At 33.9% G+C, this 16,514-nt stretch overlaps 2 long non-coding RNA genes across 3 annotated transcripts; one reads left to right on the top strand and one right to left on the bottom strand.

Moving 5' to 3' along the window:
• Nucleotides 1–3,561: 3,561 nt before the first annotated feature.
• Nucleotides 3,562–5,963, top strand: LOC148936049 (uncharacterized). Of its 2 annotated transcripts, XR_016139792.1 has the most exons (4): nt 3,563–3,896; nt 3,996–4,168; nt 4,279–4,685; nt 4,749–5,963. It is a non-coding gene; the product is annotated as an uncharacterized LOC148936049 (long non-coding RNA). The 2 variants fall into 2 exon arrangements; XR_016139791.1 differs by having other exon boundaries at nt 3,562–3,896; nt 3,996–4,685.
• A 1,281-nt stretch (nt 5,964–7,244) lies between these two features.
• Nucleotides 7,245–8,776, bottom strand: LOC105434198 (uncharacterized). The gene is made up of 3 exons (XR_968593.3): nt 8,266–8,776; nt 7,964–8,106; nt 7,245–7,675 (listed from the first exon to the last, which is right to left on the bottom strand). It is a non-coding gene; the product is annotated as an uncharacterized LOC105434198 (long non-coding RNA).
• Nucleotides 8,777–16,514: the final 7,738 nt, after the last annotated feature.

The raw sequence follows: 16,514 nt of genomic DNA, 5'->3' as shown, positions 1-16,514 counted from the left end.
AAAATAAGTATTTTCGAAATCGAACATTATGTTATAAATTTAAAATTTGAATTTGCAATAATGTGATTATAAAAAGTATTATATTTATATGTTATTCCACGTTCAATTATATTATTTTTATACACATACTTTTAATTGTAAATGTAATTCTACAATCTTATTTACGACACAAGAAGTTAACTTTATTTCAACACTACAAATTTATAAATGTGCAGAAAACTATTACAATGAATTTTCAAACCCACAATGATAGTTGTAATTTTATATACAACTTTTTTTTTAATGTATAATAGAAAAATTACGCAACCATAATTAAATAATTAATTAAATCAATAATTAGATAATCATTAAGTAATCTATAATTATTTAATGATTATTTAATTATTGATTTAATTAATTATTTAATTGTGATTGCATAGTAATTCTTCTATTATACATTTTAAAAAGAAGTTATGCGTAAAATTACAACTATTATTGATAATTTGAAAATTCATAACAGTTTTACGCGCATTTTTAAATTTGCAATGTACAAATAAACTTCTTGTGCTATAAGAATGTAAGATTACATTTACAATTAAATGTAGGTGTTTAGAAATGATACGATATAATGTGAAATAATACTTTTACGTCTAGAAATAATACTTTTTATAATTATATTATTACAAATTTAAATTTTAAACTTACAATATAGTATTCATTTCGAACATATATATTTTAATTTTTACGTTTTTATTTATTAATAACTTTTTATTGTTATTGAATATAATTTGCCTTATTTTTGAACCATAGTTTATATGTCTCAATCAACCATGCACCGCTTTAGCGCATCGCTTTTACGCGTCGTTTTTTTCTTTTTTTGTTTATTGTTCTGCTGGGAGACCACGATTGTTTTTCAACTGTTTTTCTCGATTTCTCAACTACTTTTTTCTTATTGAATTACTTATCGTGTCATAGCATTGAACGGATTATTGTGATACAAATTGTGAACGATGCCTCGAAACTTGTGTCCGGAAATACGAGGTCGTATTGTTGGACAGGCTCAGGCTGGAAGATCAGTAGCAAAAATTGCCGCTGAAATTCTATCTGAGAAGACTGTTCGACGATGATTTGCTGAAGGCGAATTTGCTTTGCATGATCATCGTCAGCATAATCATGGCCCTCGTAGAACCGGGTCGAACGAAGTTCAGGCTGTCGACGCTGCAGTTGCTGATCGACCATTTGGCATCGTCCAAGAAATCATCAACGCAGCGAATGTTCAAGTATTCGAAAGGACCGTCGGGCGACGTCTCAATGAAGCCGAGTATCGCTGCTATCGACTAGCCCTCAAAATTCTGCTGACTCCTGTTCATCGGGAGCAGCGTGTCGCGTTTGCTTGAGGCAACGATCTGGACCGATGAAAAGGTCTTTGTATCGTCTGTCGACCGCAAATCTCATGGCATCTAAGGGATCAACTGTTGCATCCAAATCATGTTGTGCCTATTCACAGAAGTGCAAGGATTTCTTCGATGTGGGGCTAGATTTCTGGCACTGCAGTCGAAGAACTAGTGGACATTCCCACATGCATAACTTCTGCAGAGTACATTCGCATATTGGAAGAAATCTTTCTTTTATCAGTACGCGCAATCTACCCTGCAGAGGATCTGCCAATGATCCGACTAGTGCAGGATAACTCCGGAGTCTATACCTCGCGTGAAACACAAGCATGGTTTCGGAATCATCCGGAGATCCAATTAGTGAATTGGCCTGCTCGTTCGCCAGATCTAAATTTGATCGAAAATGTCTGGGCACAAATGGTTCAACAATGGGAACCAAGAAGGGAAAGGACGGTAGCAGCGTTAGTCAATCACGAGAGAAATATGGGAAGAACTTCGGTTCCAATCAGACTTTCTCTCAAACTTGATTGATTCGATACCTAATCGAGTACCCAATCAAGTTATTGACCAGTCTAGATATTGGACGGATTATTAAAAGATGTTTCTGCGCTTGTCCCATGATCAGCCCTTTTCAGAGTCTCTAAATTTTTCATACTGCGGATAGAGACGTCTATAGAGGCGTTTCACTTGTCCGAATAGCTGACTGGTCGGCGGTGTTCGGCCAGTAGGCTTATTCTGTGCTAACTCTTGACGAGATCGTTATGTTGTCGTTGCGCAGCTTTTTTAACTATATTTTATGCGCAATGACAACATAACAATAACAGTATTGTTAAGAGTTATAGAAAGCAGGCAACACTGTATCTTGCTCGCACTCCTATTGAAACATTGAATGCCTTCCTATCTCAAGCAGCCGATATTAAAAATTATTTAAAAAAATAATAAATTCGCGAAATATATATTGAAAAATAAGGCAGATTATATTCAATAACAATAAAAAGTTATTAATAAATAAATATGTAAAAATTAAAATAAATATGTTCGAAATGAATACTATATTGTAAGTTTAAAATTTAAATTTGTAATAATATAATTATAAAAAGTATTATATTATTTTTAGTAAAAGTATTATTTCACGCTATATCGTATCATTTCTAAGCACCTACATTTAATTGTAAATGTAATCCTACAATCTTATAACACAAGAAGTTTATTTGCACATTGCAAATTTAAAAATGCGCGTAAAACTGTTATGAATGTTCAAATTATCAATGATAGTTGTAATTTTACGCATAACTTCTTTTTAAAATATATAATAGAAGAGAAATAATCATTAAATAATTAATTATAGATTACTTAATGATTATCTAATTATTGATTTAATTAATTATTTAATTATGGTTGCGTAATAATTCTTCTATTATACATTTAAAAAAAAGTTGTATATAAAATTACAACTGTCATTGTGGGTTTGAAGATTCATTGTAATAGTTTTCTGCGCATTTATAAATTTGTAGTGTTGAAATAAAGTTAACTTCTTGTGTTATAAGTAAGATTGTAGAATTAGATTTACAATTAAAGTATGTTTATAAAAATGATATAATTGAACGTGGAATAACATATAAAAATAATACTTTTTATAATCACATTATTGCAAATTCAAATTTTAAATTTATAACATAATGTTCATTTCGAAAATATTTATTTTAATAATTATTTTCATATTATTTTTACATTTTTATTTATAATAACTTTTTATTATTATTGAATATAATCTTCCTTATTTTTTATATAGTTTCGCGAATTCATTACTTTATTAAATAATTTTTAATATTGGCTTGAGATAGCAGTAAGACATTCAATGTCCAACCCGCAATGATAGTTGTAATTTTACACATAACTTTTTTTAAAATATATAACAAAAGAATTATTACGCGATATTTAAACAATTAATAACTACATTTAAATAATCAATGAAATAAATAAATAACCATTAAATAATTAATAATTAATCAGAACGGAATCAGAGGGAAAAAAAGGAAAGCACGACGTATAGAAACACCGCAGTCTCTCACTCGCACTAGTGTCAAGTGTGTGAGACAGCGAAGGGACACCGAAATCACGTCCGATTGCTTTCTCTTTCCATCGCGCGCCTTACGTTAAGGATGCATCGAATTGCCCCCACTATTTTTTCCCTTCGCGTCTCCTTCATGCTCCGCGAAGACACGGACGTAGGAAAAGCGCGATATGTAGAGACACCGCGGTCTCTCACTCGCACTAGTGTCGAGTGTGTGAGACAGCGATCTGACACTGAAATTTGGTATCACGTCCGCTTATGCTTTCTCTCTCGATCGCGCGTTTTGCGTTAAGGAGGAAGGAACATCGAATTGCCCCTATATTTTTATTTTTTCTCTCCGCTTCGCGATCTCCTTCGCGCTCCACGAAGACACGGACGTATGCGCTTCGCATGTATGTGTAGCGGCGAGCGCAAAACACCATTCCTGCCGGTGCATGTACAACTGTTGGGTAAGCGTCTGCTGAACATGTTGCGTTCCGTCACCGATACTCAGGTTACGTTTCAATAGTACGTTTCAAAATATATAGTTCATGTCACGTATATTATAGATTTTCAGTGCTGGCAGTGAATATAGGAACGCAGTCTCAATATGTTCAGTAAATGGACGTCATTTTTTCCATCAAACTTTTTCTCCGCTATTTCAGCTCAACATGATGTAAAACAATATAAAGGCACACATGTGACAGTAAAAACACGAATTTGAGATTAAATCAGAGAAAAGGTTCTGAAAATACTGTAATGAAATATATAATGAAATAGACATTGATAGAAATAGACATAGTTCTTTATTATAATTATTAGCATCTAATAATTTCTTTATGACATTTTTAGATTTATTTCTTCTTATTCATCGGTTTCTTCGTAATATTGATTTCAGCTGCAAAAATATTGATTTGCGATATACATTTGTGTCTGATCTGAAGAAATCAGGTGCGAGATTATCAAACAATTCTACACACGTGCATTCGAGACACTAGATATACTATCATTCAATACTTATTGCATTACAAAATCGGATGTGATTACAAACTTCTATATATAATACTGGACCATTAACGCGTATAAGAATTCACGATAAAAACAATGCTCTGCTTGCAGTATTGTAAACAAACACCAAAATGAATTTGATAAAACGTGATGCGAGTAGCCATCTTTATTGTGGGTAAAATACTTGGTGTTTAAAAAAATATACTTGGTGTTTAAAAAAAATAATATGTAATATTGTTTAATAATGTGCAGTAAGTATAGAATAAGAATGCAGTTTAATTTAAATAAATAAGAAATAATATTGTTGATTTCAGAAATATTGAAGATATGACAAGCCTATGACGTCGAATTTATAAAAAATAAAGTATATAGGGTGTCTTAAAACTCCCGTATTTGGAGTACACTACGTGATTCTTTATGCTAAAAGAAATAACTTTTTCCTTTAGCAAAATTGCGTGCGACGAATAGTTTTTACAGTGGATCAAATTAAAAGTAACGAATGAGCGCGTATGTGCGTAGCGGTCAGAACTGGCGCGCGTTCCTCAAGCCTGATACTTAATCTTTGACGGCGTGTTTACATCGTGTATGTGACTTTTACTCCACAATTAATATGGCGATGCAACTTCATCATAAACACCGCTGTTAGCGGTCTAGTATTATATATAGAAGTCTGTAGCTGCGATACATTAAGCATGATATTTAACACTAATCGTACTGCGTAACTAATGTCCATTTCTACCAATGTAAATTAAATTTCATTTTGATTTAATTGACTTTTTATCTTTTTCCAGTTCTCAGAATCAGAGAAAGATAGAATTAATTAAATAGAGATAAAAGTTAATAGACATTGATAGAAATGAACATAATTTTCTTATTATAGTTATAAACATCTAACAATTTTTCTATTACGGTTTCTATTACGGTTTTAGATTTGTTGCTTCAAAGCTTCAAAGCTTCTTGTTAATCGATTTCTCTGTGGCTTCAGCTTCACTGGCTTCAGCTGTAAAAATATTGATTTGTGATACATTTGTACCTAAGAAATCAGAATTAATAAACAAGGAAATTTCAATAATATTAACGAGTTGCAATATGAATAATTTAAGTATTATTGCCTTACTTGAAAATAATGGCCATAATGATCGCATGAACGTATTTCATCTTATGCTTATGATAACCTGACAGAAACATTAAATGATATAATTACAAAACTGGAAAATTTAAATTCAGATGTACTATCAGACTGTTAAGTTTTAAGAAATGAAAATACTACTTTAAAAAAGGAATTTCTATATCCTCTTTATTATAATTATATTATATTGTTTTGTTATTGATTTATAAGTCATTAATTCATTCAAGACATTCTTCTGTAGGACTTACAGAGTCTTAAAAAAAAAAAATAAAAATGTTAAATCAACAATCAATCAATCTTGATGTGAGATTAAATAGATCACTAGAAAATAACGAGAAACTTCAGAATACATTGAAATGTAACCAGATAGAAGAAAAAATATAAATGTACTTCAACATAATTGAATGTTGGATCTAATTCATTTGTTTCTCTATCTACACACACACACACACACACACACACGTATAACATATATGTATAAATTAATATAATTAAAAACAAAAGTATTTATATGTTTATATGTATTTCTTATATTGAAGTATTAAGTTGATATTAATTATGTAATTATATAATTACAAATATTATTATTCTAGAATTTTATCCATTTTTACATCATATTCAATTTAATAATATCAATCACCAGTGATCGGTACAGAGCACTCGACGTGTTGAATAAAATAAAATTAAATTTAAGTTAGTACAATGTAAGTGACTTATATTGTCTTGTAGGAATTCAGAAATCAAATTAGAAAATTACAGAAAGATAAGAAATTAATTATAAAAAATTTAGAAAAACGGCGATCAGAATTGATGCTTATGTTTAAAGCTGCGTTCCGATATTCACTGCCAGTACTGAAGATCTATAGTTTAGGTCACGTATATTATAGATTCTTAGTACTGGTAGACAATTTAAAAAACAAAATGTATGTACTGCATTTCATTAATTTCTCTGATTTGTGCAAAATGTTGCAAATTATTACAATTTTATAATTTTTTAGCTGCTTCTAATAGCAAATGGATAAATTTGCTTAATAAAGGAAGACTTTGCAAAATTATTAGAATGGAAACCTCAAAATACCTCTAATATGTCGTAATAACATTTATAATAATAAATAATATAATAGTTTTTCTATATATTCTATATATTTTCTATAGATTTAGTCTATAAAATCTATATTTCTCTGAGATTATATAATTTTTTTCTTTTGGTTGATCATTTCATCACTCAGTGAAGAAAAATATGTTTTTAAAAAATATTTTGCATAAAATATTTAATGCAATAACTATCTTATATTTGTATATGAAAAATGAAATTTATTCTATATTGTTTTTTTATCTTTTTATAATAATTTGTATTTTACTTATCATAGAACAAATCCAAGTTAAAATATATGTATTAATATATATATATATATATATATATATATATACGTATTAATATATATATATATATATATATATATATATATATATATATATATTATATATATGTATTAAAAATTATAAATATTTATAAAAAGATATTTATATATATATATATATATATATATATATATATATATATATATACATACATATCTTTTTATAAAGATTATCTTAGTCTACAAGATATTTATCTTGTATTTCATGTGTTAAAATCAAATATTGAATCGAAATATTTTATACTTTTTCAATAAAGATATTTATAATTCATGAGATATTATTTATTCATCCTATGGATATTTATAGTTCGTATTCCTATTCCATTCCGTACACGTGCGCGCATATGTTTACAATAATTTAGTTGAGTTTATATAAAATAGTAAACGTATATCTGTGTAGACCGTAGGAAGATTCGTATAGAATTTGTAACATATTCAGTATAAACAAAGTATCAGTAATTGCTAGCAAATAGGTGGCAGATTTAAGCGGAAATGGCAACTAGTATCAATTATTATAATTATTATATTATATAATAATGATATTATTATAATTATGATTATTTGATGATCTTGCACCTAATTTCTTCAGATCAAGATTTTTCTACAAATGTGTCGCAAATCAATATTTTTACAGCTGAAGCCAGTATCACATAGAAGCCGATTAACAAGAAGCTTCGAAGGAAATTTAAAACTGTAATAGAAAAATTATTAGATGTTAATAATTATAATAAGAAAATCACGTCCATTTCTATCTAATAATCTCTAATGTCCATTAACTTTAATCTCTATTTAGTTAACTCTTTATCTTTCTCTGATTCTATGAACTGGAAAAAGATAAAGAATCAATTAAATTAAAATTTAATTTAATTTACATTAGTAGAAATAGACATTAGTTATGCAATACGATTAGTATTAAATATCATGCTTAATGTAGTCGCATCCGATTTTGTAATGCAGTAAGTATATAGTGATAGTATACCTAGCATCCAGAAACACGTGTGTAGAATTGTTTGATGATCTCACACCTGATTTCTTCAGGCACAAATGTATCGCAAATCAATATTGCAACTGAAATCAATATCACGAAGAAACTGATGAATAAGAAGCTTCAAAGAAACAAATCTAAAAGCGTAACAGAAAAATTATTAGATGTTAATAATTGTAATAAGAAAATCATTTCTATCAATATCCATTTCTATTAATATCCATTAACTTTAATCTTTAATTTAATGTATCACACTCAATTTTATAATGTAGTAAATATATAAAGTGGTGATATACCTAGCATCGAGAAATGTACATGTAAAATTATTTGATGATCTTGTACCCGATTTCTTCAGATCAGGCACAAATGTATCGCAGATCAATATTTTTACGGCTGAAGTCAGTATCACAGAGAAACCGATGGATAAGAAGCTTCGAAGGAACCAATATCGCAATCTGTTACGTTTTAACACGACTTACGTGTATTATTAAAATGAAGTAGTTAGGTAACCTGTAAGTCACGTGATCTTCAAAAATCTCAAGGCAGCGTCCAGCAGACTCTAGGCCTGTTCTTTTTGGCTGAACTGATTGTACTAGTTCACAGTTTATTTTTTTTTTCTTACACTGGAAGAAGAAAGATAAACTCTAAACTAGTGCAACCAGCTAAAAAGAACAGATCCTCTGTTTGTGATCGATAAGCACTGACGGATCGCTCTGTTACGTCCCGAGATGGCATAGAACGGTTAATGAGTTTGGGAAAAGGAACTCTGGCGAGTTCTACTTTTATGGATACTAAATATGATTATATTTGGATTAGAGTTCGTGAAATTACAATTTAAGATTTGGTTCGCAATAAAGATAATTTCCTAGATCAATGTAAACGTAAACAGAAATATCAATAAAGAGTTATGTAAAAACAATATTAACAAAGTGGCAATAATAATAATAATAATAATAATAATAATAATAATAATGCAGATAGAATAACAATAATAATAATAATGTCAATGGAAAATATATCATGATCATAATGGTGAATAAAACAACATTGTGATATAGACCTAATTATATGTGGAATAGAAAAACAAATTAGACAATATCAAATAAGAATGGGAATGATGGCTAGAAAACATAGTATAAGAGCTTCAAGTATACGACAAAAATTATTATTATATATAAGTGGATAAAAGTATCAGCACTGTATATATACATTATATATACAAATATAATTGTGTATATATGTATTGTGTATATATGTACACTGTATATATACAAATTATAATTTGACATAGGTTTAATACTAATAATATTAATCAACAATATAAAAAGGAGATGTCAAATAATAATAATAATAATATAATGTAATTAAAAATATAGTACAATATTTAAATGTTACTATAAAGAGCAACACAAAAAGGTAATATAAATTTAATGTGATATGAATTTAATTTATAAAGAAACCAACCAATCAAATAATAATAATAATAATAATCTAAATAATAATAATAATAGAAATGATTATCTTAAGTGGTTCAAAGTAAATAGTTAAAAGTTTAAAATTCTAACAAATTCTCTTTCCTTTCCTTTTCCTTCCTTAAGTGTCGGTCCACAATAGGTGATTTAAACTTTAAGAAGTAAGAAATTGACCAATTATAATCGAATATGAAAAGAATAATCGACTATGATTGGTCAATTTCTTACGACTTAAAGATTAAATACTTATTGTGGACCGACACTAATAGTTAATAGTTTTCGTCCTTAATAGTAAAAGATTCGGTGATTTGATTCAGTGGAATGATTCGACGACTACACTTTCTGGAGGTTCGTTACGGAGAACTGCCGTGTCTGCATCCAAGTCGTACCTCTAGGGTAGGGTCCGATGCAAAAGGTAGGGGCAAACAAAGTACTTCTCGACTGAGCATTTTATTTCGTGTTACGGTTATTTACGCGAAAATAGGAAAAGAAAGAAAGAAAAATAAAGTTAAGACCTAATATTTTTTCGGAGATATCGTTAATACTTAATAATAAATCTTATTATTAAAACGAGAATTCATTTAATTCGTTTTCGGTTAAATTTTCGTTGCGCAATGAAAAACTCTCCGAGCTAGCCCTTCGTTGGAAAGTTTATATTAGGAATATTTGAGTGCGACAAGCCTCCCCTTTAGTATAAACTAAGATCATCGAACGATCCTTTGTCTCTTCTATAGTTGCAGCATTGAGAACCGAAGAAGAAGTGATTTGAGAAAAAGAAAATTAAGTTATAAAATTATATTTCCAAATTATATATCCAAATACATATATCCAAAAATACATATATCCAAAAGAAAACAATAATAATAGTAATAAAATAAAATTATATCTTATCGCAAGACAAAGGAAAATGAATTCTCGCTTTACTATTAATTATCTTAATAATAAAAGTTATATAAAAAAAAGAGAAATAAATATATATATATATATATATATATATATATATATAAGACTATAAAATGATAAAAGTTATATATCTTAATATTTAAAATTGCACATGCGTTAATCTAAGGTATCGCTCAACTGCACCTACGTCATTTCGGATGAACGTCCGCAAGTTTTAATTTTCTGCGGACGTTACAGCTCATTCAATCGCTTTCCAACAGTTGAGTCTGCTGAACGCAGCCATTGATTTAGTTTCCACTGATGTCTTAATTCGCTCCTAATACAATATGTACTTAATCCGAGAAGTATGCCGGTTCAAAGAATTATTATTTTAAATTGTTTGTATTTTGTATGAAGAGTTTTAAAGTGTAATTGAAAAGATTTATGAGTCATTCAATTAATTGTAATTAATTAATTATTTTTATACTATATAATTAACCCGAGAAATTAATCGAAGCTAAATTGAATAATGTTCTTGTATGGAATTGTTTGTATTTTGTATAAAGTGTTATGAAGTGTCATTAAAAAGTTTTGTGAGTTATTCAGATAATTATAATTAAATATTTAAGAGTCAGCAGGAACAACAAGCTAACTCATTTACACATTTATGCGGTGCAAATACAAATCTGTATTCTATTATATTTTATTTCATAGTAATATTTTCTCGAGGTAATATTTTGCCACGAGTCTTTTTTTTGATCCATGTTTTACGAAGAGTCGTGAAACTATTATAAATAATATAATAAATAAGATTATCTGCACTATACTGCACTAATGCAATATCGATTATTCTTCTATTCTTCGAGATCTATGATTGGTCAATTTCTTATGGTTTAAGGCTTAAATCACATTGTAAATCAGGACTGACGGGACTTTCAAATTTGCAGAGATACTGCATTATAATACAGTATAGTGCAAATAATCTTAAGCCAGCGGCACACAATGCTTTTTTTCCTGCTAATTTATTAGCTGGATTTGCGTGCTTAGTGAGCTCTTATCTTTGAATGATATATTTTTTTAAATCTAAAAAAAAGAGCTCAAACACGCAAATCCAGCTAGCAAACCAGCAGGAAAAAAGCATTGTATGCCGCTAGCTTTATTTATTATATTATTTATAACAAACTTACAGTTTTAAGTCTTGTTGTATCAAAGCAAAAGCGTAACCTAAAAAGCTTTATACTAATCTTAATAATATAAACAAATTAAAATACTTTAAGTGTTTTTGCTTTAGTACAATAAATTTAAAGTTTTATGTCTCAATTAAAGCCAAAATAATGTTGGCGCAACCGAGTCTTAGTTTAGATTGTAGCACTCTGTGGTCACCAGTTTATTGTCGTCTATTTGTGGTGGCGTGTTGTTGGCTGTGATGTAGCTGGATGTTGTGTTTGGTGGATGATGATTGCGTGTGTGCGCCGCGTCTCGAGCGTCTCGAGCGAGAGTGTGACTTGCTGCACTGCGTCGCCCGCAATCGTCTGTGAAAGCTGATTCTCAGTCCGAGGGGAGTATCTGTCCTCGACCAGCTGTGTGGCGGACCAACGGTGCGTCTGCACCAAGCAAAGCGGAAGGTTTAGCAGCCAAGTATCGCTATGCGTTGAATAATAGGAACGCAAGCTGAAGGATATGTGAAGGTTATATGCACGCTAACAATCAAGGAACGCTGAGTTAATTAAAAGCCATTATATTCTTGTAAACGCAAAGGAAAATGTTACAAAGGCAGGCGGGACTTGGTTTGGGTCCCGCGAGATAAACATGTGGGCGACTCGGTCGCGTCTGTCTCTGCGCGTGCGCGCGCAGGTTCCTGTAGCCGCTCCCTGCGCCTCGCACGAGCCCCGGCTTCTCCTCGGCGCGGCCGGGGGGTGAGCGTTGACCTGGGCCGGTGGCCGTCCCGCGATCTGCGTGGCGGCTTCGGTGTAGAAGCGGCGAGTGTCGCGGCGCGGCGGCCGATGCTGCACGTGGCCGAGCTCGATGGCGCAGAGTTGCCACGGCCTATCTTGTTGCGTGTCGAGTTCCCGAGAGCGGCCAGGAGTCGGTGGTCACTCGGGTGCTGTTGCGCTCGAGGAAGTCGAGGGCCTCGATGCGTCCCCTGCGGACGGAGTCGGTGGCCCGGGCAGGCTGTCCTCGGAGGAGGAAGCCGACCCGAACAGGTTCAGGAGTCGTTGCTTGCAGCGACCGATTGGGCGCCTGGCTCGTCGTCCGGCGATTCGTCCCTCCTCGTCGATGCACGGCGAGGGAGGTGTGTGTCCAGCGACGTGGATGGCCGCGCGGTCAGTGGCGGCGAGCGTTGTGGTGCCGGTGACTTCTGGATGATGAGCAGCGTTGATCGTCCCGGGGATGACGAGTCGTCGTGGGCGGCCCCTAGAGAGGAAGCACGCCGGCGGAGGTCCTCCTTGAGCAGCGGCTCCCCGAGTTGATGGAGATCGGCGTGCTGAGACTGCGGCCTAGAGCAGGTCGCCCGGACACGGGCGGATTGAGCGGCATCGCTGGCCGCGAGAGTCCTTCGTGGGCGTAGTGTGGCTGCGGTGATCACGGCTGGCAGGAACACGTCCGTAGGAGAGAGAAGCGAGATGGATATGGCGGCGTTCACGGCCGTCAGAGGTAAAGGCGGAAGGACCTGGCGGCGTTCACGGTCGTCAGACGTAAGCCGGAAGGATATGGCAGCGTTCACAACCGTCAGAGGTAAGGCCGGAAGAGTATCCGCGGCGTTAACTGCCGCGGGGAGTATGACCGAAGGTTGGTCGGTGATTTCCAGCAGGAAAAAACTGCCGTATGATGAGCAGTGAGGCCAGGACTTGCCTCCAGAGCTCGGAGGGCGTCGCAGTGCAGCTCGTACCAGTAAACTAGTTTGAGGCGACCGAGGCGAAGAGCGATGCTGAGTGCCTCTTATATAGCTCCGCTGCAGCGTTTCAGACACGAGAAAGTGGTTTGTCGATTCGTCATCTAGTGGCGGGCACGCGAACCACCATGCTGCGCGGGACTGCGCGCGACGGTGTGTCGATGGTGCGTTCGCGAGGCAGTGACCGCCACAAGATAAAATATTTTAATATCATAATATTTAATATTATGATGTTATAATATATATTTATAATATTATCATATTCGTGCGTGTTCGAGAATGATCTTATATTTTCTCAATGAAAGTCGCACGCAGATGTTTCTTTCTTTGATAGCAGCACCTCACGGACGCATGCATTATGCATGATCGTCCGAAATTGGTCGTCTGGGAGCGTTCACAGCCTCCTTCTTTATGCGCGCTCTCACTAGTTCTCTTATGTTTCGGTCATTATACGCATCGCATATCGCTCGAGGTAATGCTTGGCTATCGTGATTCGTGCAGTGATAAATTTACAAAGGGACAGCTCTGCTCTCGAGACTCGCTTACCCAAAGTGACGTGATGGGGAGTGCCGCCGGACTATTGCGAAGGTACATCATAGTGACGCGCTTGTGCTCACCACGTGGTGTTCACGTCGGCGAGTTAATCCTCGGTCTCCTCTTTCGGATTTGGGCTTGCTCGCTCGAGAAGCATTAATATAGTTTCTTCAAAATTTGTCAAATACAGTGCAACTCAGACTCTTCTCAAACTCTAACGGTGTGTCGCCTCATTTAATGTTCGTTCAGGACAGGGCAGTTCAAGAACTCGTTTAATAATGAGAATAGACATAAACTATTCATGGGTGAAATTTGTGATATGGACTAAACGAATCGCGGCATCGACTATCGGGAAATCGCTCACAGTCCCAATACTTTTATAACAATTAAGCCAATTCTCAAACAGTGCGAAAATTGCTTTTTTCTTTGCATGTCTTCTCGGATGAAGAGAACGGTTAAAGTGACTTTACGTCGGGCCGTCCAATGATGTATCCAATAACAGGTTAAATTTACGTATTCCGTAATAAATCCGTTCTGTTAAATGTTTGCCATGGGAACCCGGTCATGAGAAAAATGGAATGGAAATCATTCTGATTGGTTAGCCCCCCACTATATTTCCTTTCCGCTACTCCGTTCCGTTCTTTCCTTCCTCAAGGGGACGTACCCTCACTTCTATTTCCGATGAAAACAATATATTAAGGGTCGACAGGAGACACCATGGAGACCTCTCACGGCCGGCTGCGAATTACGAAAATGCTAAAGCATTATTATAGTTAAAATACAAAGAGAATCATGTATAAAATCGTGATATTTGTAATCAGTAGAATCATTAGCAGATCGCTATAGAGCCATTTTTTTGGAAAAAAGATCGAAATAAAATTTAACATAACGTGCAGATTGTATAGCTCTTCGCGGATCACGTGCGGTTAGCCTATTTTATTTATTATAAATTTTTGAGAGTCAAAACGCAAAATCCGGCTTTATAGCAATCTGCATAGTTATATAAGGAATATTTTTAAAACAAGATTTTATTAGGCAATATAGCTTCTCCGAAGAATAAAAACGTTTTAGCGGATATTATTAAATTTATATATATAAGGAAATTTCAATGGTAACATATTGATAGCTTGACAAAGAAAGATTATATGATTGTGCGTCCTTGTCTCGCTTCTACTTTGTATATGTGTGATATCCGTGTAGTATACATACCAATATATTGCGCACATGGATACGACTATAAAAAGAAAATGTGACACAAAAAAAGACTATCAGTCTATCTTTGTCCCGTATATGGTAGAGGAACAAGAATAGTAATTATCTGATATCATTTAACAATTGTATACATAGTAAATTTATTATGAAATTATTGAATTACAAGATATATAAGAATAAATAAAGAGTGTCCCAGACCTAACGCACTACTTGCTAATGGCAGATTCCTGAAGTCATTTAGAGACGATAGTTCTAATACCAAAATATTAAACATACAGTAGTTTTCAAATAGGAAACGTTTAAAAATATCCAATCGAGTTGTCCATTATTTGCGCGTTCAGGTCCGTCACATAGTGAAGGATCATAATTGTTAGTGATCATAAATGTATTTCTAAAAAGGGATATCAGTCGAGGATAATTATTCTTTATATTATTTTTGTATTAGGTGTACAAAAAAGTTCTGAGCTTTTTTTTGTAAAATTCAATCTTTATTCAAAAACAAACAAAAAATATTAATTAGCGAAATATTCCCCGTTTGCAACAACGACCTTTTGCCATCTTTCGGGTAACTTGCGAATTCCTTGACGATAGAAGCTCACCGGCTTCGAAGCGATAAAGTCATCAATGCATTTTCGTATCTCTTCAAATCTCATGAAATGTGTATCAGCCAAATGATGCTGCAGCGACCGGAATAAATAGTAATCGAAAGGCGCCATGTCTGGGCTATACGCCGCGTGCGGGAGAAGTTCTGAGGCTAACGCAAAGATATGATATTGAGTCGCTTTCGCAACATGTGGTCGAGCATTGTCATGAAACAAGATCACTTTACAACGTCCTTGGCTAGTAAATGGCCTCTTTTCTTGTAATGCATCGCTCAAATTGGTAAATTGTTGTTGGTAGTGGTCTGCCGTGATTGTTTCACCCGGTTGTAACAACTCGTAATACAACACACCTTTCCAATCCCACCAGATACAGAGCAAAATCTTTTTGGCGTGGGTATTGGGCTTTGGCGTCGATGTCGAAGGTTGACCAGGATCAACCCATGATTTTCTACGTTTAGGTTATCAAAGAATCCATTTTTCATTGCCTGTAATGATTTTGTGCAGAAAATCTTTTTTCCGGAACTTTGAAAGCAAAGTGAGTGTCACACCGACGATTTTTGTTGTCTTCGGATTGACAATTCATGTGGAACCCATCTTCCCTTCTTTCTGAACCTTTCCCATCGTATGTAAACGTACGGAAATGGTTTGCTGCGTAACGCCAAGCTGTTCTGCAAGCTCCTTTTCAGTTTGCGCAGAGTTTATATCCAGCAGTGCTTGCAATTCGTCCGTTTCAATCTTTTGAGGGCGTCCAGCACGCGGTTCATCTTCAAAACTGAAATCTCCTTGGCGAAATTTTTGATACCATCTTTTACATGTAGTATGACTTACAGTGTTCTCTACATATGCAGCACAAACATTGCAATGGCTTCAGCAGCATTTTTCTTCAGATGAAACGCGAAGTGGATAGAAAATCGAATATGCTCTTTTGTTATTGCCATCGTGAACACTAC

The sequence above is a fragment of the Pogonomyrmex barbatus genome, unplaced genomic scaffold (genome assembly GCF_055798465.1).
Source record: "Pogonomyrmex barbatus isolate J1 unplaced genomic scaffold, ASM5579846v1 scaffold3, whole genome shotgun sequence".
Lineage (NCBI taxonomy): Eukaryota > Metazoa > Arthropoda > Insecta > Hymenoptera > Formicidae > Pogonomyrmex > Pogonomyrmex barbatus.
Note: the sequence above shows the minus strand (reverse complement) of the source record. Positions and strands in the feature narration are given on the sequence as shown.